At 38.9% G+C, this 26,662-nt stretch overlaps 1 long non-coding RNA gene across 1 annotated transcript; it reads right to left on the minus strand.

The window, feature by feature from the left end:
• Positions 1-1,242: 1,242 nt before the first annotated feature.
• On the minus strand, positions 1,243-26,347 carry LOC110678401. Its single transcript, XR_002501568.1, has 2 exons — positions 26,186-26,347; positions 1,243-2,384 (listed from the first exon to the last, which is right to left on the minus strand). It is a non-coding gene; the product is annotated as an uncharacterized LOC110678401 (long non-coding RNA).
• Between the last annotated feature and the right edge of the window lie 315 nt (positions 26,348-26,662).

Raw genomic sequence — 26,662 nt, forward strand, 5'->3', positions numbered from 1 at the left:
TAGTCGTGCTTCTCCTGGCCAGCTGTACCATCGTCCTATTGGTCAAGCTCCTCCTGACTCCTCGTTCTCAGCACCTTGGCCTCCAACTCTTGGGCACCTCGTCGAAGCCACGTCCCGTCCAGACTCGCCCTTCCGTCCAGGCTCTACCCCCTCAATGATATTCTGCCTCTTCGTCCAAGTGCTTCCTCGTGCTCCCTCATTGAAGCCGCCTCAGCGTCCTCCAGGCGTTGCTGGGCCCATAACCGGTTGAAAATAAAAATTAACTACAAGAACAACCAGGCTTCTATCTAACCACAGGCTACTGACTGATATCGCTACCAGCAAGCTCCTCTTTTTTATTTCATGTCTGGGTAAAGATATCTACAATTCTCGCAAAACTTGTGATTTCGCCCCAAAAACCATTGATATTCAAGTGTGTAGCTCCTTGTTTCTAAGCAAATGATTGAACCAGGATGAAAACTATTATCACTGGGCGATGGAGGAGGATCTTCTCTTCATCGTAGCATTATTGAATAACGTGTAAATCCATTCGATTGCTCGGTAACAACAAGCTACACAGTAGGTTACCAATGGCTTTGTTTCTGAAGGTCTTGTGCAGTCTCAGATTTTATCGAAATGAGTTCAAATTTAGGGAGGACACCAAGAATTTAATCTAGAATCGAATGAGCGGTGTGGAGCAAAAACGATTTTTGAACCACACTAATGTCCATACTTGTCTACGAGGAGGGGGACGGGGTCCAAAATCGGGGTTTTTCTGTCCACATGGTATATGGACAGCCCCTAACTGAAAAGCATGCTCCATCCCAAAAGAGACGTAACGCCAAAAAAGAAAATAAAAACGCGTGCTATTCATTAGTCACTTGCCTATGCTGCTCCTGAACAAATCAATACCTCGCCTTACTAGCATACTTTCAGCGATGCGGCTCTCTTTCTGTTTCCCTTCGTTTCGCCGCGAAAAAGATCAAGGACAACTCTTCAATAAGAGAACAATAAGGCATGCATCGGTGCTTTACCTTGCATGCCTTTAACTCCATTGAAGAAACGCAAAAGTTCATTACCTATGGACCGGCCGCTTCATGTTGTGTACTAGTAAATAAAAAAAACTGAATTTACTTTTAACCGCACACTGAAGCAGACAAGGCCATGGCGACGTTCGTTCCTTGCGAGAGCACCAGAGCGTAATTGCAATCCATACAGTCATGAAGTGATTTCGGATCAAGTGAATGAAACAACTTTGTTCGGTAGATTTGGAAGGTTTTCAAACATATATTCACATACTTCTTAAAATCGTATCATTACACAATATCGATCTTTCGCACTTACCGTTCGCTTATAATAAAACTATATACATTTCTTACGAGTAGTACGGTGTTCAATTACGAACGACTGAGCTTAATGTTTATAAGTTAGTGCTTTATTGCTTTACTACTGCAGTCACACGTGCTCGGTTCAAAAATGTATTGGTCGAAGTTGAAAACCAGTTCACGAAACTTCAATCTTCACCAGACAGGTTTTATAACCGTTTTATAAGGTTAGACGAAGGCCTATCCTAAAGGGCTTCTATTGCACTAAGAAAGGTATAAAATATCATCTCACACGCTGTCCACTCATTCATAACGTGAGCATTGCTTCTCAGAGTTGGTATGCATTTTTTGGCTTGCTTCGATGCTAATGGGCTCGTCTCGGTCGCAATCGACCTTCGAGTTTCATCCACGTGGGCCTGCAGCGAATGGCAGCAGGCGGTGTCTGATCATACTGCTGCAAGATACAGTCAGTTACAAACGTTAGTAACCAAATGCTTCATACAAAACGCCCAGAATTGGAGAACTGGTTGTCCGAATTGGCTGAAATTTGAATGACGAACAGCAAAATAACCTGAAATTTTGTCTATGATAAATTCGTGAAATTTCAGACATTTTTCAAAGAGATTCAGAGAAATGTTCGAAGACAAAAGGAAGTCACTGAGAAATTTTTAATTTAATTAAAAAAAAAAGTCAATTCTTTAAAAAATGACTGAAATTTAATATCTAAGTTCAATATAGCCAAAACTTCAGATTTTTGTTAATCGTAAATCAAATTTAAGCCAATTCTCACTATCAGAAGCTATGCTACCGAGTCCCAATCTTGGGCATTTTGTATGCTAAAACAGCATTTTGTTACTAACTTTTGTCACTGACTGTAGGTTCGACTATTCAAATGGTATGAGTCGTGGACCGTTTCTTCATCGCCGTCCGCAATCGATCCCCGGCGCTTTCGTCGCCCGCGAAGCAGAGACGGAATATCGTGTAGAAAAGCTTGCAGCAAAAGCTGGCGGACAGTGATTCTTGGCCGGTGATGAAATTCACGAGAAAATCACAATCTTCGTTGGCGGCTGGCGTTGGGTGCTGTATTGGAGGTGGAAAGATCTAATTAGTGTTATCGTTGATAATTCTGACAACTCGGAGCATAAACATTGAATTCTAGTTTACAGCGCCGAAGAAAACTGTATGTTCTATAATGAAATTGAATGTTGCGCGACTGTAAGCGACTTTTCAATCGAATTGCATCATTAGTTAGGCAACACTATCGTATGATAAGAATGATATTAATCTTATTCTTGTTATTAGTGCTATGTTACATTAGGGCGGTTAACAATTTAAAAAAGTTGGAAAATCCTATCTCCCATATCTTTTTTACTATCTTTAATATAAAAATAGTGTTCTGTGAAATTTTAAAATTTTAAAGGTTAAAGGCCCTAAGACGATGCAGAAATTTTTAAAAATATTCCGAACACGTTAATACTGGAATGTAAGTAGAAACTTAACAATCCATAGAAAAAACTCATTCGTCAAACCATAATATAGAAATTAATTTAAGGGAGCAATTGAATCCGATAGGAGAAGAGATATTCTTGAATTCGTTTGCTATTATTTAGCTTCATGTGGGAGTATAGCCCTGCAAACATCTACAAAAATCCCAAACAAAATTACAGTCGACTCTCCACATCTCGATATCCTCCTTAGGGATGGTACACAAATTATGTCACGCTAAAATGGGAGTTTTTCGACCCCCCCCCCTTATCACGCTTTTTGTATGAGCCCTCAAAAATTTTTGTATGGCCTGTCACGTTCGGCCTGACCCCCCCCCCCTTGGAGCGTGACGTAATTTGTGCAAGACCCCTTATCTCGATATCTCAATGTATTCTTGTTGATTTTTTGTTCTCAATTTTCTCTCCAAATGTCGATATGAACATTTTTTAAGGTTACTAGACCGGATTTACGCGATTCCGAAAAAATTGGAAACTCGAAATGAAGTTTGATTGTTTATTATTGCTGTGTGCGTTTGAAACGCAAACATCAAATGCGGGAACACCTAACAAGGAAGGCGAAGTCAAAGAATCATTTTCTTTGCTAGGTTGGCGGTGATATCGATCATGGTTGCTAAGTATCCTTTGATTACTTTGTGTTACCGCATTTGAAGCCAAGTTAGACTTGATTTGCACGTCAAACGCGAACAGCAATATTTTCCCAATGAGAATATATACTAAGGTGTGGAGAAGAAGCAACGGCTAATACATGTAAAGAGAAAAAACGTAAACAAAAATAACTACGTCACTAATTTACACGGCTTCTTATGGGAGCTCGCTCGATTGTAGTTGTGAAACATTTTGCACCGTACACGGATGTCATGCATACTAAATGTCTTCTTCCCCACCTCGGTATATATTCTCATTGATATTTTGCTAGTAACTGAGTGATTTTCAATCATTAAATTGATGTTCTTTGATCCCTGTGACATCGAGATGTGGAGAGGCGACTGGAGTTCAAAAGAGATTTGTTTCTTCAGCAACAGCTTTTATTAAGGTTTGAAGAATAAGTTTTCACTATGGGTGTTAGGAGCGCCACGTCCATTGGCAAGTCCCTCGATTTTCGACCGATCGCGCCACAACCGTGCGTCACCCGAAGGATCGTCGCACAAAAGGTGTATCTATTTTCCGAAGAAAAGAACAATAGATTGAATCAACTAGTGAACTCTTCGAACAACACCCAAATTGAATTTTACTTGGGAGGTAAAATTTAATTGAATTTATTATTGAATAATATAATTTTGTTCTTTGTTAATTGAGTACAGGCGATTACATGCAAAATAGACCATCAGGTACTATGAGGATTCGATATTTATAATAATAATCCTCTATTGCTAGGGTAGGTGTATTTCAACACACTTGATAGGCCAACAGCTCAATATGATAATTATATTTGATAGGTTTTATACCAAAAATTCGTGCCAAGCTGAGTCCTCCGAGACTTAAACCCGCTGTGAATCACGAAAAATAAGTGAATTATACCAAAACACCTTGTTCATGTGATATCTATAACTACCATACTTCACAGGAATTTATAATTGTATTTCTACGAACTCACTGGAAATAAATTGATGGATTCATACGATTCATGTCTCGGATAGTTTAGCAACATCTTATAAATTCTTTTCCTACGAATCAAGGATCCAAGAGGGGTCAGTTCACTGCCCAGACAAACGTTGTTGGAGCTACCGGAGTTTCCGAGAAGGACACGGATCGCAGTCGTATGTCTGTTGAGCAGTTTACGGTAAACCCAAAGTGATACTAAGACCGATAACATTAATCCTGCCAATACCGGTACGTTGAAAAAAACTAGAATCAAACCGCGTGTCAAAGTTACCTCCGGCTACCGTAGCCAACGCAAATGAATATGTCAGGCGTAATCCGTTCCATCGCGCGCGTAAGAATCTATTCGATCGCTGTCAAATCAGTGATAATCTTCTTCAGTACAATAGCTGCAATGCAAATTACCACTTAAAGTGTGTGAAAATGTCGTCAGGCCCAGGAGGACTAACATGGTGGTGTACGAACTGCCGGACTGCGGTAAGTGCTAGCGCGAAGCCCCGGCAACTACAGCAAGTTTCCACCAAGGCACTATCAGATCCCGCCTTGCACACCTTTGTAGAGTATCCTCACCAAAATCCACCCCCAGTAGTGCCGCCTAAGGGTCAACCTGAAATCTACGAACCAACAGTGCGACAAACGCGTAGCAAAGCATCCATCAGCTGCCGTGGCGCAAGTAGACGAATCGAACTACAACTGCAAAAATTAGAAGAGGAGAAGAAGTTTCATCAGCAGTATTTAGATCAGAAGTACAGCCTAATGCTGGAGCTGGAAACCAAATGTAGCAGTCAAGTGTTGGATGAGAACGAGTTGCATTGGATCGCCGCAACGGAAGGCTGTGGGGAAGAGCTGGATTCCGGAGTTGATGCAGAGTTAACGACCGAAAGACACATGCCAGACAACGTAAGGGTATCTTCGAGACACATCAGCAACCTTCAAATGTTAACGAACTTCAACGCCCTCCAGTCGAGAACAGTGACTACGTAAGTCGTCAAAACAGACCACCACCACCTGGCATCAGTAATCTGAATGACATCAGAGCAGCAATCAACGACGTCGGCTTCACTGGTCAAATTAGATCAGCATATGGCCACCCAGATCAACATGTGGGGAACCGATTCCGAAACCCAACGCGAACAATTTTCGGAGTCAGCCACAGAATCGTCAAGCAGGTATGAAACGACAAAAAGCTGCATTGTGTGTAAAGGAGTCTGCTCTTCGCTGACCAACTGTAAGCGTTTCACGGAATTTAGCTTTGATTCAAAGTGGGCAACTATCAAAGAACACAAGTTATGTCGCAAGTGCCTCCGCAAACATAATGGAAGCTGCAGGCTCAAGCAACAATGCGGAATGAATGGTTGCATATACCTGCACCATCCACTTCTCCATGGACCAAGGCACGCTAGCGGTGAAAATGTCCCGCAACAAGATTCATCGAGAGTTGAAACCACCAGCATCAACATACATCAGGGACAATCAGACTTCTTATTCTGCATATCCCCGGTTACGCTTCATAGCCTGCGCACAAAAATTCGGACATACGCATTTGTAGACGACGGTTCAAAGTTGACGCTGGTCGAACAGAGTCTTGCCGACGAACTCGGACTGAAGGGCACCAACATTCGTCTGTGCTTGAAATGGACAGGTGATACATGTCGAACTGAAAAATCTTCACAGCGAGTTGGACTGCAAATATCTACCGCACAGAACCCGGACAAGACATATAGCCTTCAAGACGTACGCACCGTAGGAAGCTTGAAAATTCGTCCTCAAACGCTACATGCATCCGAATTGCAGAAACGCTACTCCCACTTAGCAGGAATCCCATTAGAATCTTACCATAACATTAGTCCGGGACTCTTAATAGTGCTCGATAACGCAACTTTAGGACACGTTATCAAAAGTCGAGAAGGAGAACTAAATGAGCCTATCGCTGTTAAAACACGTCTCCGGTGGACAGTATACGGATGATGTTCGAACAACGGTAAGTCGATTCACCATGTCAACCACCACAGCGTTGAGGCTTGCCATTGTAGTACAAAAGATGATGATCTTCACTCAACGATGAAGCAGTACTCCGCTCTGTACAGCCTTGGTGTCAAAACAACATCTAAGGAGCTACTGTCATCAATTCTTAAAGACGAACGATACGAATGCGGCTTGTTATGGAAGTACGAAAATGTTAGACTACCGGACTCAAAAATAATGGCCCTAAACCGCTGGAGATGTTTAGATCGTCGTATGATGAGAGACCCATCTCTTGCTAAGGCTCTCAGATTAAAAATCGATGACTACGTTACAAAGTGTTATTTTAGAAAGCTGTCTGATCAAGAGCTGTTGGTTCCACGAGATCGAGTGTGGTGTTTACCGATGTTCCCGGTCTGGATTCCATACAAACCGAGTAAAACCAGGCTGGTGTGGGACGCAGCGGCAACTGCTCGTGGTGTATCCTTGAACTCCGTGCTATTGAAGGGGCCAGACCAACTGACTTCGTTGCTCAGGATTCTCATCAAGTTCCGTGAATTTAAGGTAGCCGTCTGCGCTGACACCCGAGAGATGTACCATCAGTATTGATGAGGGAGGATGACCAACATTGCCATCGCTTTTTTTGGAAGCAGGAAGAAAGCGATTCCGAACCAAGCATTTACGTCATGATGGTGCAGTCTTTTGGGGCTTGTTGCTCCAAGCAGTCACAGACTGTCACTATGTTGACGACATGCTTATTAGCGTGGAAACGGAGAAAGCAGCAGTGCAGGTATCAAACGATGTTCGAGAGATACACAAGCAGGGTGGTTTTGAGATGCACAACTGGTTGTCCAACTCGTTGCTAGTGACACAGACTCTACAGCAACCAATAGCAAAAGAGAAGGATTTCAGCACTAGCCAAGACACGACGACTGAAAAAGTTCTTGGTATGTGGTGGGATACCAACTCAGACTGTTTCACATTCAAGCTTTCCTCCCGACATGATTCCGAACTGTTGACAGGAGATCGGCACCCAACCAAACGCGAAGTTTTACGGACTCTTATGCTGTTGTTCGATCCTTTAGGGCTCATCGCCCACTTTACGATGCTTCTGAAAGTATTGCTTCATGAAATTTGGAGAACCTCAGTTGGATGGGACGACGTTATAGAAGATGCACAGTTTGCAAAATGGTTGGAGTGGTTACATGCGTTACCTTATGTGCAAGACATCAGAATTCCACGAAGTTACCGCATTTCCATGTCTTTGGAAAACGGTGTCGAAATCCAACTACATACCTTCATGAACGCTAGTGAGAATGGATTCGCTGCTGCTGTGTATCTAAGATTCCAGAAGGATGATGCAGTAGAGTGCTCGTTAGTTGGCGCGAAAACAAGAGTTGCACCATTGAAATTTCTTCAATCCCATGTTCCGAATTGGCGTAAGGCTGAGCGAAACCATCCTCCAATCGCTATCGGTGAAGATAACCAGACAATTTTACTGGACCGATTCTAAAGACGTGTTGTGTTGGCTGAATTCAGACCACCGCCGATATAGCCAATTCGTCGCATATCGCGTCAGTGAGATTCTGATGAGGAGTTGCGCCCGCATCTACTAGTGAATTTCAAAACTGAGGAGCCAATCATCATACCGCAAAACTTCTCCCTGTGGTCTAAGTTGCTCAGAAGGATTGCGTATCTCTACAGATTTACCGACATCTGGCGCCGCCGGGTCAACAAAACCCCACTAAACCAAGGTTTGTTGACCCAATCGGAATTCGCTCAAGCCGAGCGTTACTTATATCGTCTAGCACAAGACAATACATATTGCGAAGAAAAAGCTGCTCTTACATCGAAGAGGCAAGTATCAAAAACAAGCTCACTTCGCCGGCTTAGCCCGTTTTTGGACGAACAAGGAATCCTGAGAGTTCGTGGGCGCACCGCTGCGTGTAAGTTCGCTGATTATGATGCAGCAAATCCTATTATCTTGCCAGCTAAGGATCACATCACGAAGTTAATTGGGGAGGACTTTCATCGCAGTTTCCTGTACCAAAATCACGCTACTATTATGAACGAAATACGTCAATGATTCCATGTAATCCGACTCAAAAGTGTTTACTGTAACGTTCGTAGAGAATGTCAACAGTGCCGTAATGATCAAGTCACACCGCTACCACCTGCTATGGGAGATCTACCACAGTCACGTCTTGATGTCTTCACTCTTCCGTTCGTCTACATGGGGGTGGATTATTTCGGCCCTCTGCCATTGCATAGAGATTGCCCACACTTTGAACACTGATTCATGCGTCATGGCATTACGGAACGTTATGGTACGGAGGGGGGTCCCAGCGGTCATATACAGTGACCGGGGAACAAATTTTCAAGGCGCTAGTAAAGAAATGCAGCAAGAAATGCACGATCTACAGGAACGCCTCGCATCCAATCCAAATTCACTACGTCTAAAACAGAGTGGGTTTTTATTCCACCGGCCTCCCCACTAGACTGGCCCACCTTAGTATGGGAGAAAAATAAAGTTGTATAATTCCACGGGGCACCCGCCAGAATTATTCTTTAGGGTAAGAGGAAGACCTCCTGAAAGTTTCAGTTCATTTGGTCGTTCCATGAGCTGGCGCAATTGAATTGAAGTTAATATGGGATTTTCAGCTCCAACATATAGGAAACAGCACATCATCTCCTGTTTGAGTCAGGAAAATTGTTGATCGCGTTCAATTGAACCCAGAATGTCAAAACACTACTTGATACTATAGCAAACAATATTATAGAAGGTAGTATGATGATTAAAATTGATAAAGTTGGTGTTTTAACTATCTGAAGTAGATTTGCAATATTGCTTAGTATTCCTTCAACTTAGCTGGGTGGTAGCCACTAAACGCATCATAGCCACCTATGACGCTGGGCGAGCTGCGGCACAAGGTGCATGCACATGTGTGATTGTACGGGAGTGCTGATCTAAGCCTAATTTTCAACAACGGAAAGCTTAATGAAAATGAGCTTAAATCCAGATACAACCTTCGGCAACTATGTTCATTAGCGTATCAACTAGTGAATTTGTCATTCTGGGCTCAATTGAACGCGATTAACTAGTGTACGAGACGAAACAGTGACATAGGGTCAATTTTCAATATATTTGAGGCGAATATTCCATACAAACTTTGAATTGAATGCGCCAGCTGGGGGAGCAACCAAATGAGTTGAAATTTTGAGAGAGCTTTTTTCTTACCCTAAGACACATATCTAGGGGGTGCCCCGTTGAATTTTACAACTTTTTTGTGTAAGGGCCAGTCTACTCCCCACACATGGAAGCGGCGTGGGAAAGGATGATCCGGACAGTCAAACAAAACCTATACAAACTACAGCCCAATAGGTTTCCGAGCAGACATCATGTATACGCGCTTCATATCAAGAGCTTGAGATCAGCTTGCCATGAGCGCACAAAAATAATCGCGCGCTTGATCACGTGCTATGGTGAGACACATTTTTTTAGATCTCATGTTGCAATGTACTAGCTCAAACGATCACATCTGCACTGGCTCATGCGCCGTCTCATGAGAAAATCTCAATGTGACAGTACATTTGAGCCTCGCAGGCGAAGGTTTCAGAAGCAAAGAAAAGGGATTAAACTATGGATCAAACTGCCCGTAGGCAGTTTCAAAGGACAGATGTGGTTCAACGCGGTTGAGATTCTAGAATTTGAATTGAAAAACTTGGGCTGACCAACGAAGAAGCATAGGTATAGACCGAAGTCGTATGCTTCCGTGGAGTTATTGTACTAGGCAAACATAACTGCATAAAAGTACTCCTAGTAAGCGCATGTGACGAGCCTCACGAGATGTCTCATGAGACTCGCTCACTAAGATATATTTTGTACGTATCCGCATCTCGTGTTTCACAGCAGTCTTCAAAGATCATCATTGCTGCACAGATACCAGTGTTGCTCAGACTCATTTCCCCGAAAATAACATTTTCCGAACTACGAAGCCACGAACTACTACAACCATGCTCTATCCTCCTAAGATAGAGCAGCTGATGGTTAAGCATGAGTACTGCACACAAAATCGACCAATTTTGATCGCAGAGAGCCACAATTCAAGTTTCGGTGAAATGAAATGAGTGAGTGAGTGAGTGCGAATCATTTCACCGAAACTTGAATTGCGGCCCACCGAGATCGAAACTGTCGGATCCCATGTGCAACACTCAAACCCAACCACCTCCCCCTCCATCTCAGGAATACAACGCACAGTTATGACAGTTCATGGCTTCACAATTCGAATTTCGGGGAAATGAGTCTGGTCAACACTGACAGATACTTTGAAAAGCATGCTTTGAAAATATCAATGCTTCGCAATGGATTCGCACTTTTTGCATTTAATTGCTCCTGTGCTCACTTGATCAAAAATAATGCATCATTGATTCAAATCATTTCAAAGCTTATGTAGTTAGCAAGGATGGAAAAAAATCACCTCTAGCGACTAACAACATAGTATTTGAATGGTCGAAGAGGGCCGTTGCTCTTGCAGAAGCATGATTTGAACAGCTCATCACGCGCGTAAAGTAAGGATAAATGGAGCATCTGATGAACTGTTTGTCGCGGGACAAACCGTTTGTCGGATGTTGTAACAAGCTGCGATTAACATGAATCAGAACGCGTTCACGGCATAATTTTTCACTCAAACCATACCCGATTGACAATCGAATCTTAAATGACATACCACAAGGCAGATCGCGGAATAAAAACGTAAAAATCCCCCAAAAGTTATGACTTTGGTTTGCGAACAATCAATTATTGATCGTTAGCACACATGCCGAGCGATTCATTTTTCGCGGAGCGGAGTTTGTTGTTAGGACTTGACGACTAATGATTAATCGTTGTTGCTATGATCGCACGATAAAGAACAACCGCGATGCAACATTTATTTTGTCATGATCACTAGATTTCCATCCTTGGTAGTTAGCTCTAGACCTAGGTAAGCATAGAAAACAAATGGCAGTGTACAATAACGGTTTTCAGCTGAAGATGTCTGGGATCGAGCCTCCTGTCGATTTCCTTGACGTTCCTGGGCGTAGAATCTCCCATAGACTATCACCCTTATTCTTGTTTACGGCGTATCCAACTTTCAATCGAATCTTATTCGTTCGAATACATGTCCCATATGATTTTGCTGACGTAGACGGGAATGCGAAATGATTTTTGATCAGAAGTGAATTCGAGTGGTGCTCTTAGAACACTAAGCTGATAAGCAGACTCTGTTCTAGTTAGGACGTAATACCAAGGAGAACAGAAGAAGAAGAATAAATTGGTATACCTATCATGAGTCAAAACTACAATATTTTTAATAACATAAATCGTTAAAAGATTAGCAATACCAATGAGAAAATAGTTTGGTTGATAGATAATTTATACATTAAAACATTACTGGTCAATCTTGACCATCCGGGCATAATAGAACTTGCTTATCGGGTGAAACGGACTTTGAAAGGGGAACTTTTGATACGTTTGTTCAATTTGGGGTGAGAATAGAAGCGCGTATAATACCACGCTATATCGAACAGACGGACGCTTCGGAAGCCGGACACTGGCCTTTTTCCCGGTGTTTTTGGTTGTAATTGGTTTCGACTAGAATTCATAATTCAAACGTCTTCTCATACTCCATGCATAAAAATGTCGAAAAAAGAATTTTTGGGTGATTTAAAGTCGGTGTCCTGGATTCGAAACATCCGGACACTTCGAATCAAAACAACTTTTTCCATGGTAGATCTTTTTCAGACAAATCAAGAGATTTTTTATTGCCATAAAGAATAGGATAAAATATTGTTTGACTTCTGAATAACAGTGTGCCGGAGATCACAGTTCGTTGGATAGAGCCTTCTTCTGAACATGGCAAGAATGTTTGGGCTCCGTGGAATGATCCATGTCTTCATCAGCGCTATGGAGGTAGTGTTCTTGTTAAAGCATAACGCCAATGTCATGAGCAACATATTTGATCATGCCATTTTCTCCAGAGAAGACAGTTGAAACTGATTGTGGCTGTAATAAAAAGATTACATTATCGTCTATTTATGACACATGAACAAATTCAACTGATACTCAACAACAGCGTAAAGCAACAACACTAGATCACGATGAAAAAAAAAACAGTATAGGTTGCTAGGCCTACCAATAACGTTTGTTACCCATCTGCAGCATAGTCAACCTTGTTGAATGAGCTACAAATGATTCAAATAAATGATGCAGTATTTTCACCGAAATGATAGGATCAAATCAAAGCCTTGTTGGATTGAAAAATAAGGATCGTGCATTCTCTTTCTCCTTGTTTTATGAATCAAAGCAACGCAAAGCAAAGGCAATTTTGAAGACTGGTTTCACATAATCTGTGAGCTGCGATATGAAATATCGCATGACACACTAGCTCATTTAGGTATACATGAGAAACACGACACTCTGTTTCCGAGTGACGAAGTTCTGAGAAACACTATGCTGGAGATCAAAAATGTTGTTAACTCGCGGCCACTCACTGAAATCCCACTGGATGATGATCAATCACCCGTATTGACCCCTAATCATTTCTTGGTGGGATCACAGAATGGTCTAAAAGCTCGCATTCCACGCATAAATTTTTTTGAGATGGATTTATAAAATTTCCTCTAGTCAGTTTGACAAATTTAAACTAAGAATGAAAAAAAATTGAGAGAAAACAACATTTGAGGATCAGTGCGCATCGTATCTTCGTGTTGTGCGTTCACTAATTCTCTCTGCTCTTGGAAGTTTTCAAAAACTACCTAAAGCAACAAAACAGTATTTCTCAGTGCTACAAAAATAGTACTTTTCAGTACCGTAATCCAGGGGCAAATTGATCACTTTTACACAACTGTTCGTCATGATTTCCTTTGGAATTAAAAAATTGTCCAATTTATTTCGGTAAAATCAGTACTTCATTGATCTCTATCAGTTTATGTAATCGATTTTTCATGAAATAAAATTTAACATTTCATAAAATTAGTTTCAAATCAAAAAATTGAAAATGACACATTGGGGCGAAATTGATCACTATATAATAGAGCATATTTTAGAAAGTAAAATTTCCTTAAATGTATGCAATTTCCCTTGAAATAAGCACTTTATTCAACAAAAATCGGTTTTACGAGCAAAAAATTTGTTATGCCAAACGATTTCAAAAATGAGTTCAGCAGTTCACACTGAAGCTAACACAACATTTTTAACACTTAAAGTTTACATGCAGGCTTAGCACCAGCGGATTGTTTAGTACCGATATTTCCAACAGTATTGCTAACACCTTCAAAAACTGTGAACATTTCTATGCAAAACTGACCTAAATAAAAATGAAATAGTTTAAAACCATCATTAGACATCTATAAACTATAAAACATGGAATGTCTGTGATGGCAACGCAGTATTAAGCATCCTTGAAAGAAAATGCAATTTGGTACCGACCTGATCAAATTCACCCCAGTGATCAATTTGCCCCCGGTTTACGGTACTATTTTTTCTACTATTGATCCCTTTACGATCCTTGTCTACCCGTGCCTTTGATTTTTCGTTTGACCCGTTAGCGAAAGCTAGCGGTGGTAATCCTTCTTGGGAAAAAAGCCTTTTAGAAGGTCTCGTCTTCTTTCGTTTATTCATTAGACATGGTTGCAACTACAAATCTCTGAATTCACAACTTCCTTCCAAAAAAGTGGGATTTAAAACTGTCACTAAATGTGGCAAGAATGGAAGAAAGGACGTTTCCCCAGAATGCGAACTTTCTTTCAAGGGTGAAATGAATAATTGTATCGAAATGAGCAATCAGTTCGATGCTCTAGACAAATTTTCCGAACACCAACTCCAAGCAGTCCCTAGCCCAGGCTCTTTGATTCAAGTGAGGAAGCAAAGAGTGCCGCCTATCGTGGTCAGTTGTTCCGAATTTGGGGGATTTAGGCAGGAGATCTTGAACTCCATTAGGGGAATCAAGGTTTCCTTCCAAATCGCAAAGCAAGGTGACTGTCGCGTTTTACCGGAAACTCTTAAAGATCGCGAAACATCTTGAAGAGAAGAAGCACAATATTTTTACTTATGACGACAAAACTGAACGTTTGTTCAAAGTCGTCTTGAAAGGTCTCTCAAGTGACTATAAGTCACCTGAAGAGATCAAAAATGGAATAAATGATTTACTTGGATTTTCCCCAGTCCAAGTAATCATTATGAAAAAGAGAACCCAATCTGGCATTGTTCGGAAAGGGCTTTCTCAAGAATATTATTTAGTTCACTTTAAAAAAAAAGAACTGAATAATATTAAAGCTTTAGAAAAAGCAAAACTTTTGTTCGATGTCCGTGTGACGTGGGAACATTTCCAGAAACCTGGAGGAAATTACCAGAACCCCACTCAGTGCCGTCGATGCTAAAAGTGGGGTCATGGTACAAAAAATTGTCGCATTGATGCTAAATGCATGATTTGCGGAGGTTCTTCTCACGCCAAGGACGTCTGTCCAGTGAAGGAAGATACCGATAAGTTCTTATGCGCCAATTGAAAGGGCAATCATTAGTCAAATTTTTGGGCTTGCCCTTCGTGTAGGCGAGTCGTCCAGACTTGTGCCAGGTAGATGAAAGATAATATCCGTTACGATAACGGTCGTTTCCGGAATTTGCCTGGTAGAGTATCGAACAATGCTCATTTTTCAGTTAACGATCGCTTGATAATTAATCATACCCATCAGGAAGATCATAATCATGCTCATTCACATACAAATTTTAATCCGTCGGGTAGGGTATCCGTCCTATTATGGAGGATTTAAGCACGGTGTTGAAATTTAAATCGTATTTCAGTATCCAAATCATGAATATTGTAGTATTTTGCAATGTGAAGTGTTAAAATTATCCTTTTTCTGGAGTATAGTGAAGTAAAAAAGTAAATTTTGGAATCAAACATACATTTTATCAACATAAATCTGAAGCACTTCCTATGTCCTATTATTGCGGTATTTCGTCCTATTATTGCGGTAGTGCCGTCCTATTATTGCGGTATACCAAAAATCATAGATTTTATTACATTCAGTATACATTCAATGTCACACAATGTTCTAGCATTGAAATCATGCTCTCTCCATGTTAATGACACTGCACGGTACTGTCAGTTTGTGTGACTTTGAGCATATCTATAAAGAAAACTAATTCATTACTTTATGTCACGATTCGAAAACAAATCAACAGAATCGAATAATTTTCTGCCGGTTTCGTCTCCTCTTCCGTCGAAGCTGGATAATGTTAATGTAAATAAACAAGGTTCTTCCAGCTGAGACCACTAGTCGCTATATAAGAAATGATTTTTTTGACTGTTGGTGCTTTTAAAAATAGTTTTCACTAGTTTTCACCAAACCAATGCAATTTTAAAAGATTGCATCCTTGCAATCATCTTGTACCTTAGTTTCTCAACGCTTTTTTTTGCAAAATCACGTAAACTCATTGAAATTCGGAACATTTTAAATCAGTTTACGTGATTTTTCGGTAAAATATTGTGTTTATTTGCAATATATTTGTAAATAAGAGCAACTACAGGGTAAACATAAAGATAAATCTTTTGTTTGACTAAATAAATGTATGTATGACATAAAATTATGTCACAAAATAGTATCCTAATAATATAATTGATGTTTCCAGCAATTATGTTCAGAATGACTATTGAAATATTGAATTTTTGAATGTGATTTACAGATACCGCAATAATAGGCAACAAGCTATTTTCATTGTCCTATTATTGCGGTATATGCTTTTTCTCAAAAATATAGAACTTTCATTTAAAATTCAATATCTATCATGTAACTACATCCATACTTAACTGATATACCAGCTGCATATAATTGAATTGATTCTATACTTAACAATTCACGCTTATGAAAACCCGTCCGTAGATAGAGGGACAGGATAAAATATAGGCTTTTCTTGATGCATCATTTAAAACTGTTTTTCCAACGATTAAGATCGTTTAATTCTCAAAGCATTTACCTGGTACAGCTTGGAAATACTATAAGCTTTCATTATCATCAATAATATCCATAGAACATAGAGTTTTCGATTAATAATGAGGGTTTAATTCTAATACCGCAATAATAGGGAATACCGCAATAATGGGCAAATTACCCTAGCCGTTCGAATCTTTCAATTTCGAATGTATCTACCCACGGAAAATCCTTTGCCGATATTGCAGCAGGTAATTTGAACTCATCCCCTATTCGTACTATGAGTACCCATTATACTTGTTTCAAATCAAATGGAAAAAAAACCCTACCGCCACAGGTAACTCCTGCTCCGCTTCTTCGTCTACCGAAAATTTTAATGGGAAATCATCAGATAATGTACCCACTTCAAGTGATATGTCTGCCTCTGATTTTGATTTTCTAACTGAACAATTGAATCTAATGATTGATGCAATGTTCAAAGCCACCACTATGACTGAAGCAGTCCAAGTAGGTGTAAAATTTACTATTCAAATTGTTAGTGGATTACGTTTTTCTAATGGATCCAAATAATAATTTAAATATTTTAAATTGGAATACTCGTTCTTTGAATGGTAAAGAGGACGAGCTGTTTGATTTTCTTACAATTAATAACGTACATATAGCAGTTATTATTTTATTTATTTATTTATATATTCTCATTAAGTAACATAAGACTATTGTCTCTTTGAATTGTTACCTTTTGTAAAAAGGGGCACAGAAAGGTGCATCAACATATCAAAACTAATTCGATTACAATTCAATAATTCATCGCTTAAATCTAATTTAATTGTAAAATTACCGAAACGTATTTAAAACCTGGATCTAAACTCAAAAGAGATCCTAACTTTTTTGTTTATCGTAATGATCGACTTGGTGGGGCAATCATCATTCATAGGCGTGTAAAACATCAACTGTTTTCGTCATTTGAAACTAAAGTTTTTGAAACTTTAGGTGTTTCAGTTGAAACACAGCTTGATAAAGATACTTTAATAGCTGCCTATCTGCCTTTTCAATGCTTTGAACAGCAAGTTAATTTGCTCCAAACTGACTTGCGAAAATTGACTCGCAATAAGTCAAAAATTTTTGTCATTGGTGACTTTAATGCCAAACATCCTGACAAATGGAAAAATGCTAAGGTTGTTCCAATTTTAAAACCAGACAAAAATCCTGCAGAAGCTTCTAGCTATCGTCCAATCATTTTGCTTTCCTCCATCAGTAAACTTTTTGAAAAGAATGATGGTCCATATCAGTAAAAATTCCATTTCTGCCAACAAACAGTTCGGATTCTGCCATGGACATTCGACCACTCATCAACTTTTACGTGTAACAAATTTGATTCGTTCCAACAAATCTGAAGGCTATCCTACTGGTCTTGCTCTTCTAGACATAGAAAAAGCATTCGACAGTATTCGGCATGAAGGGTCGATAGTAAAATTTTAAAACTTTAATTTCCCAACAAAAATGTTTGGATATTTTTTCTTCATATTTGCAAAAATGGAAGATTTCTGCTAATGCTTCCAAAACTCAAATTATAATATTCCCACATAAACCAAAAGCACTTTATCTGAAACCTTCAAGGAGACATGTTGTCACGATGAAAGGGGTTCCAATAAATTGGTCAGATGAAGTTAAGTAGCTAGGGCTCATGCTAGATAAAAAAATACTTTCAAAAATCATATTGAAGGTATTCAAGCCAAATGTCACAAATATATAAAATGCCTTTATCCACTTATTAACAGAGAATCGAATCTTTATGTTAAAAACAAGTTTTTGATTTGAGCTCAATTTAGTATGCGTGTGAACTCAAAAGGTAAGGGAAAGGTTTTGGATGCGACCGTCCAGTAATCATAAAGCCATTGGATTTCTGAACACATTTTGCAGACTTGACGAAGAAAATAGAACTGGATGTATTCCCTGAAAACTTTTTGTATATGTCACTGGAAATTCCATGAATAATGTCTAACAGATTTCGTATATTTCTTGCAAATTTATTGGTGGAATTTCAAACAATGCACAATGGACCGAATCGACAATTTAGCCGGAAAAAGGTGTTTTCTCTGTTCTCGTTAATTTTAGACATTCAATGTCTTCAGAGAAGTTATTCGTAATTGTGTGTTGCATCTTTTAGAAGTTGTAGATCTAGTTAAATTCTACAACTTTGCTGAAGACAGAACGCCGTTAACTTGAAAATCTTGTAAGTTACAAGCGAATTTCGAATTTTTTAAGTGTATTTTTGAACTGAATTTTCTTAATTTACAAAAATTACGTTCTCACAGTTTTTGCAAAAGTTACCTATTGTGTGGCCTTTCGAATGCCACTGAAAGAAAATTTTTAACGAACCAACTCCATGAGTTATGGGCATCTGAAGATTCCATAATTTTTCACTTAATTTTGCTTATAACTTCAAAATCACAAGAAATACAAACTTACGATGTTCAGCAAAAATGTGTATCTTTACTTCCTCTGCAACTCTTCTGAAGACCACATTCACGTAAAACTTGTGCAATGTTCATGAAAAAATATTAATTTATTGAAATTAGTATTGAAAGTAAAACATAGAATAAGCCTCAAGTAAAATTACCGATTTTTTTACAGAGATCATGATAAAAATCTGTTGCATTGCTTTGTGAAATATTCTGCGTAGTTTCTGAAGAAGATGGTTTACATATTGCATGCAAAATTCATAATTATGACAGATTTTACTGTACAGTTTTGAGTTGTTATTCTGAATTGAATTTTTATTGATATTTCCCAAGAATTCCACCAACTGCTGCTTCTGACAAAATTATCAGCGGCCTAAGTTCCGACAACATTTTCGACTGTAGTTCTGCAGGATTTTCTGTAACATCTGTGCAAACAAAGATGAACTCATGAATACAAATCAGCATGGTTTATGTGGGGTTTCTGTAGGTTTGTGAGGCCTTCCTTAGCCGAGTGGTTAGTGTCCATGGCTAAAAAGCAAAGCCATGCTGAAGGTGTCTAAGTTCGATTCCCGGTCGGTCCGGGATCTTGTCGTAATGGAAATTTCCTTGACTTCCCTGGGCATATAGTATCATCGTACCTGCCACACGAGATACGAATGCGATAATGGCAACTTTGGCAAAGAAAGCTCTCAGTTAATTACTGTGGAAATGCTCATTGAACACATTAAAGCTGAGAAGCATGGTTTGTCCCAGTGAGGATGTAATTCCAAGAAGAAGAAGAAGAAGGTTTATGTGGAATCAAAGGAAACATTCAGCAGTGTCCATAGAAATTTGAACATAGATTCTTCCATGAATCACTCTAAGAATTCCTTTTTTAATTTTCCTTAAATTACATCACCATAGTTGCATTTTAATCGTCAATCAAAGTAGACGTGTTTTTTATTCGCTGAAACCCGCGCGCGACTCGATTTTGTTTTAATTATTCTATTTTTTGCGTACGTCATGAACTGCGAAATTTGTGCTTTGGACGCTTCTGCCGACTCGGTATTGTGGACATGTGCGGGGTGTCCACGTAAATTCCACGCCGCGTGTATCGGTGTTACGGTGCAGCGGAGTTCATTGAGGAGGAAAGATAGAAAATTGATTGACTTCACCTCATATGTTTTGCCTTGCTGTGAGTCTTGCCAAGAACTCGTACAAGCAAAATTGGACATAAAAAAGCTGAATGAAGAGCATAAACTTCTAACAGAGCAGCTCCATGCTAATACAGAAGTGTTGCATCGCTTCAATTTAAATAATGAAAAACCAAGCATAATCAACGAAGCTTTTGAAGGACTTGAGATTCTGATGTCTGCAATAAAAAATGAGCTGGCTATTATTAACAAGTCAAGTAGCTTGGCTGGAAGCGTTGCAACTATAAAAAATCATATAACGACGGTTCTTGACATAGTTGCCCAGAAAAACAATGATTATTTGACAAATACGTTAACATCATTTAAGTCCGATGTATCCACTGAGCTGCGGAACATAAATGACGATCTATGTCAAATAAATCAGCTGCAATTGGACATGGCCGCCACAACGTCTGCAAGTATGAACCCAAATTTATTTGTGGATATTGTCGACGAGCTGAAAGCATGGTCAGCAAACATGTTGTCTACAAAAAGCATTGAACCGTTGACACATGAGGCGTATCCTAGTTTAGAAGTTGAAATGGAAAAGTCCGAAGATACTTCAGGATGGCGTTTATTAGGTGACAAAAAAATATGGAAGGCCGATTGGACTTCATATGATGCGCGCAAAATGCATCGCGAGCGGCAGCAAAAACTGGCTGAAAAGGCCAAGCAAAAACGTAAAAGGCGAAACAGATTGCCACAAAACACACAACAACCCGCAAGGAGTAAATATATGAATAAAAGTCACCCGCGTCCAACCACCGTTAATGGAAGAAACTACAATGAGCCGAGCTACAACAGATGTTCCATCATCCATCAGAGAAATACCAGTAGGAACTGTTACAACCGTAGCAATACTAATGCCGCAGGAGATATTGACTTCAGAACAAATACTCCTCTTCTAGACAGAGAATTACTAGCAGCAGCGAAGGAAAGATTTTCGAGACCACCTCCCACTTCGTATCGTCCAACCATAGCATTCCAGAGAGGAGAAGTGCTGAACCCGTACCCTAGCGACAGACAACCGAATACGCCACACCGAACAAATGCCGCACCAGCACGTTTGAATGGAAGGTGCTCCTGCCAGTGTTTTTGCCAGAATTGACGCACTTCACAGAGGAAGGTAATATTAGTATCTTAACACGCAATGAATGTATTGCTAATAATTTAGGCTATGACGAAGGCTCAAATGACTGCGGCAACCATTCGAGTTGTGATAGGAATTGTATAAATTTAAATGATGAACACTTAAATGAATCTGATAATGCAAGGCATGATGTAGACCTTCCAAAAGCTTCCGAGGCTCTTGTTTATTGTCAGAATTTCAATCGTATGAGAGGATCTTCAAAAATCAAGCAAATCCATAAAAACATATTAGCGTCATCTTTTTCGATCATATTAGGCACAGAAACAAGTTGGGACGAATCTATAAAAAGCGAAGAAGTTTTCGGATGTGATTATAACGTTTTTAGAGACGATCGCGATTTTCTTATGTCACAAAGAAAATCAGGAGGAGGGGTCCTCATTGCAGTCTCTTCAAAATTTAATTCTGAAATTATTTGTTCTTCGAAATTCAAAGAGTTTGAACATGTTTGGGTGAAAGTAAATATAGAAAACGAAAAACATGTATTTGCATCAGTGTACTTTCCACCTGATCATGCCAACAAACATGCTTACGACTCCTTTTTCAAAAATGCTGAAGATATCATATCTGGTCTTCCCCCTGAGGTGAAAGTACACATATATGGTGACTTCAACCAACGCAATGCTGACTTCATTCCTGATTTTGAAAATGAGGGCATCATGCTTCCAGTGGTCGGGGAAAATGAAACGTTACAATTAATTTTCGACAAAATTGCAATTTTGGGCTTGAACCAAATTAATCATGTAAAAAATCGGCAAAATTGTTACCTTGACTTTCTATTGACAAACATCCAAGAAGATTTCTACGTTACTGAAAGTATTGCACCCTTGTGGAAAAATGAAGCATTTCATACAGCACTGGAATACTCATTATTTATTCACAATAACTGCAGACCCACAGTGTGCGAATATGAGGATATCTATGAATACGATAATGCAAATTATGAAAACATAAAAAATAGAATAAACTTAATTGACTGGCAATCACTGATCAGAGAAGAAAATAATGTCGAAAAAGCTGTTGATATATTTTACAGTTTACTAATGGAAATTATTCGTGAAGAGGTACCTCTGAAAAGGAAAAAACTTTTTGGTAATTCAAAAAATCCCATCTGGTTCAATAGAAATATCAGGAATTTAAAAAATCTAAAGCAAAAGGCTCACAAAATTTATAAAAAACATGGAAGTGATGATAATATGCAGAAATACCTGGACTTATGTGAACAGTTGAACATTGCTATAAATTCTGCACTTGAAGAGTATAATAGAAAAATTGAGAGCGATATAAAGTCATGCCCAAGAAGTTTCTTTAATTATACTAAAACAAAATTAAAATCAAACAATCTACCATCAAAAATGCAACTTGACGATAAAGACGCTAACAACCCGGAAGAAATTTGCCACCTCTTTTCAACGTTTTTCCAAGAAATCTATACGACATTTTCAGAAGAGGATCGGGACCAAAATTATTTTTCATTCTTCCCTGCCCCCTCAAATGACATTAGTGTGCACCAGATAAGTGTACAAGACATCTTATCAGGCTTGAAAGGATTGGATGCCACAAAAAGTGCAGGACCTGATGAAATCCCTCCAGTATTTATGAAGAAGCTTGCTGTTGAATTAACATCTCCTTTGTTTTGGCTGTTCAATATGTCACTAAAATCCGGCAAATTTCCTAAAATCTGGAAGAAATCATTCTTAGTACCTATTTACAAATCAGGGAAGAAAACTGATATTCGTAATTATCGTGGAATTGCTATAATTTCCTGTATTCCAAAGCTCTTTGAATCCATTGTTAATAGAAAATTGTTTGGGCAATTAAGGAACAGAATTACAAATGCACAACATGGATTTTTTAAAGGCCGTTCCACTTCTACAAATTTACTAGAATTCACCAATTATACTTTGAATGCTATGGACAATGGTAACTATGTAGAGGCTCTGTATACTGATTTCAGCAAAGCATTTGACCGCATTGATATCTCTATGTTACTCTTCAAGTTAGAAAAAATAAGATTTGATAAACCATCTTTAAACTGGATACAATCATATTTAACAAATCGGCAACAAATAGTGAGATATAATGGTAAAAAATCAAATCCTATCCAAGTTACATCAGGAGTTCCTCAAGGCTCACATCTAGGACCTCTTCTTTTCATATTATATGTAAATGATATTTCCTACATTCTTAAGCATATAAATATTCTTATCTATGCCGACGATATGAAGTTATTCATGGAAATCAAGTATGCTAACGACATTGACATCTATCTGAGTGAAATATCTATTTTTGATGAATGGTGTAGTAAAAGCCTACTTCAGTTAAATGTTAAAAAATGTAATTTAATTACTTTTAGCAGAAAGCGAAACACAGAAGAAACAACTGTAGTTTTAGGAAATCAAATCGTTGAAAAATGCGATAGGGTCAGAGATTTAGGCGTAATTTTAGACTCAAAACTCACTTTTATCGATCATTACAACACCATTATACATAAAGCAACAAATATGCTTGGTTTTATCAAACGCTTTGGTTCTAACTTTAATGATCCATACACTATTAAAACTTTGTACGTCGCTTACGTGAGGTCTATATTAGAGTATTGTAGTATTGTATGGTCTCCTTTTATGAAGACGCATGAAGAACGTCTTGAATCAGTTCAAAAGCAATTTCTGTTATATGCTCTTCGTAAATTGGGCTGGACATACTTCCCTCTTCCATCTTATGAATCAAGATGCATGCTCATTGATATTCAGACATTGAAAAAGCGCCGCGAATTCGCTATGGTTTCATTCGTGAACGATATTGTTTCGCATCGTATTGATTCTCCTAACCTATTAAACAGTTTAAATTTGTATACTCCTTCCCGGCAATTGAGGAATCGTAACTTGTTTTTTATTAATCACCGTCGTACTAATTATGCAAAATTTTCTCCTCTAAACCGAATGATGAGTTTATATAATCAACATTGCGAAACAATAGACTTAACAATGTCGCGTAGTAACCTAAGAATATACTTTAACTCTGTAAGATATAGCAGTATATAGATTTAAGTGTTAACATGTAGTCTACTTTGATTGACGATAATAAATAAATAAATAAATAAACCAATCTTAACATTCCACTGAAATTAATATCTATAGATATGCACACACACTACGTTCTTACGGTGAATTTCACCGTAATCTTAACAGCTGAACAGTTCGGTGAAATAAAACACCGTAACTTCGTCGGAATTCAACGGATTCCGGTGATTTTTCACCGAATACTGTAAAAATTTACCGTACTCCTTTAATTTACTTTACCGAAATGTTCAGCTGTTGAGATTTCACAGGAATCCATAAAATAATTTAAGTGTGCAGAGTTTTTCTACGTTTTCTCCAATTCTCTCATCTTCTTTAAACACACTTCTCGTTTAAAAATTCACACAGCACAACAAAGCAAATACAATCGTCATCAACAAAGTATAACAAATTATCTCAATATGTAATGTCCTCATTATACTTTCAAAGGACAATTGAAGCAAATAATAAACTTTTATACCCTCAAACAGTTCATATATATTAAACAATATGGTGAGTCTGTTTCCTCCGTATGTTCATTATGCCCCTAATCCCATTCTTCTTCATCTTTTTCTTCTTCTTGACATTACGTCCTCACTGGGACAAAGCCTGCTTCTCAGCTTAGTTTTCCATGAGCACTTCCACAGGTTTCTTGAGAGCTTTCTTCGCCAAAGTTGCCATTTTCGTATTTGTTTATCGTGTGGCGATGATACTCTATGCCCTGGGAAGTCGAGGAAATTTCTATACGAAAAGATCCTGGACTGACCTGGAATTGAACCCAGCCACCTTTCCGCATGGCTTATAATAAAGTCTTCGATTTTTCAATCATCTGTTAAGTACCTATATGTTAAATTTTAGAAACTTGCCCACTCTAGAATGCAAATCCTTGAATTGGAATGGAGATCTTCCCATCTCCCTCATTTTATATCTACAGTTATTTTCCAAACTTTTTGTATGAATATCAATCACTTTTTACTCTTGCCGTGACATTTTGTTTCGAAAAGGGGGTGAAGGTGCAGTTTTTGCTTAAGATTCGTTGAAACATCAACTAACCATTCACTCAAATCAGCCAAACAAAACGTGAATTGGTTCTAGTTCGATGATCGACACAATAAACTTCCTCGGCGAGCGGTCGTCTTTCTAATCTTTCAAGGATTTTGCGTGCAGCACAACAACACTTCCCTGTACACTTTTTTGTGATAGAATACCGGTGTGGTCGGTGATTCACTGAACTATTTTTTTTCGTTTGTTTTCGGCCATGTCTTGGTCGCATTCAAGCAATCCAACATGTAGGAAGTAGGAAATTAGCAATTTTGGAGATATACCGGTTTCTATCGAAACCCAATTTTTAAGGCGAATCTTAAAGGTAATCCTTTTATTCTTCGTTGGATCACGTATTGGTCACACAAATCAAATACCTTCTTCTTCTATTTCTTCTTTTAAGCATTACGTCTTCACTGATACAGAGCAGGCTTCTCAGCTTAGTGTTCTATGCACATATTCACTGTTATTAACTGATTTATTAGCCTTTTCATTTTTTTCCGTAGCGTGAAAGGCACATTTATGCTTTATGTCCAGGAAAGTCGTTTAAAGGTCCTGAACCGAACCGGAAATCGAACCCAAACTTCTACAGCTTAGCATTGATTATTCCACACTAGGTTACCACATGGCTAAGGAAGACCTCCCGTACGAACAAATATTGAATTTACTATTGAATCACACCAATTCGCACCTCTAACTACGGTAATGTACTTTGCGATTCGGTTCCATGTTCGTTCAGCCTCTCACAGGTCTTCATCTGAAGAAGAAATCCTTGAAATGCATTTACGATTCGGTCGAGTAGGTATCTGTTGATTGTTCTAGCCGCTTCTTCAGTAACGGAGCTGCACGGAATAGACGTTTGTGGTATCAAGCATCTTGTTCAAGACCAAGATGATCTAATGTCACGTTTTGGCACAAATTTATGCAAAAAATTCTGTCGAGAACGTTTAGAACGATATTCGAACCTTTTCCTCCTCGATCTCTTCGACGCCACTCTCGATGCTGATGACGAAACTGGTGTCGGTGATGTTCCTCTTCAGCAGCGGCATGCTGAGGCTGTTCGTCTCACGCTCTCACTAAGCTACACTGGGTCGCATTCAAGGTGCTAACCGAGACTGAAGCCATCCGCGTTGGGTTAAGTCGAAGCGAACGAACGAACGTTTTTCTTATTGGCTCTTGAAGTTGCGGCGTGCTGCTTTCCAGAGTACACTGTGGGACGAGTTTCTTGGGTATGCGGCCAAAATGTTGATGTGACGAATCGGATGAACGGAGATCACGGATGATCTTTACAATAGGCCTAGCAATTTCCTAACATAAAAAAAAATCGAAAAAGCTTTTCTTTTAATTTTGTTCTATGTCATGAAAGTTGGATATTTTTTTTTAAGTGAAAGTCTCTTACTTGAATTAAATGCTATTACCATGACACATTTGTTTATAATTGA

The sequence above is a fragment of the Aedes aegypti genome, chromosome 3 (assembly GCF_002204515.2).
Source record: "Aedes aegypti strain LVP_AGWG chromosome 3, AaegL5.0 Primary Assembly, whole genome shotgun sequence".
Lineage (NCBI taxonomy): Eukaryota > Metazoa > Arthropoda > Insecta > Diptera > Culicidae > Aedes > Aedes aegypti.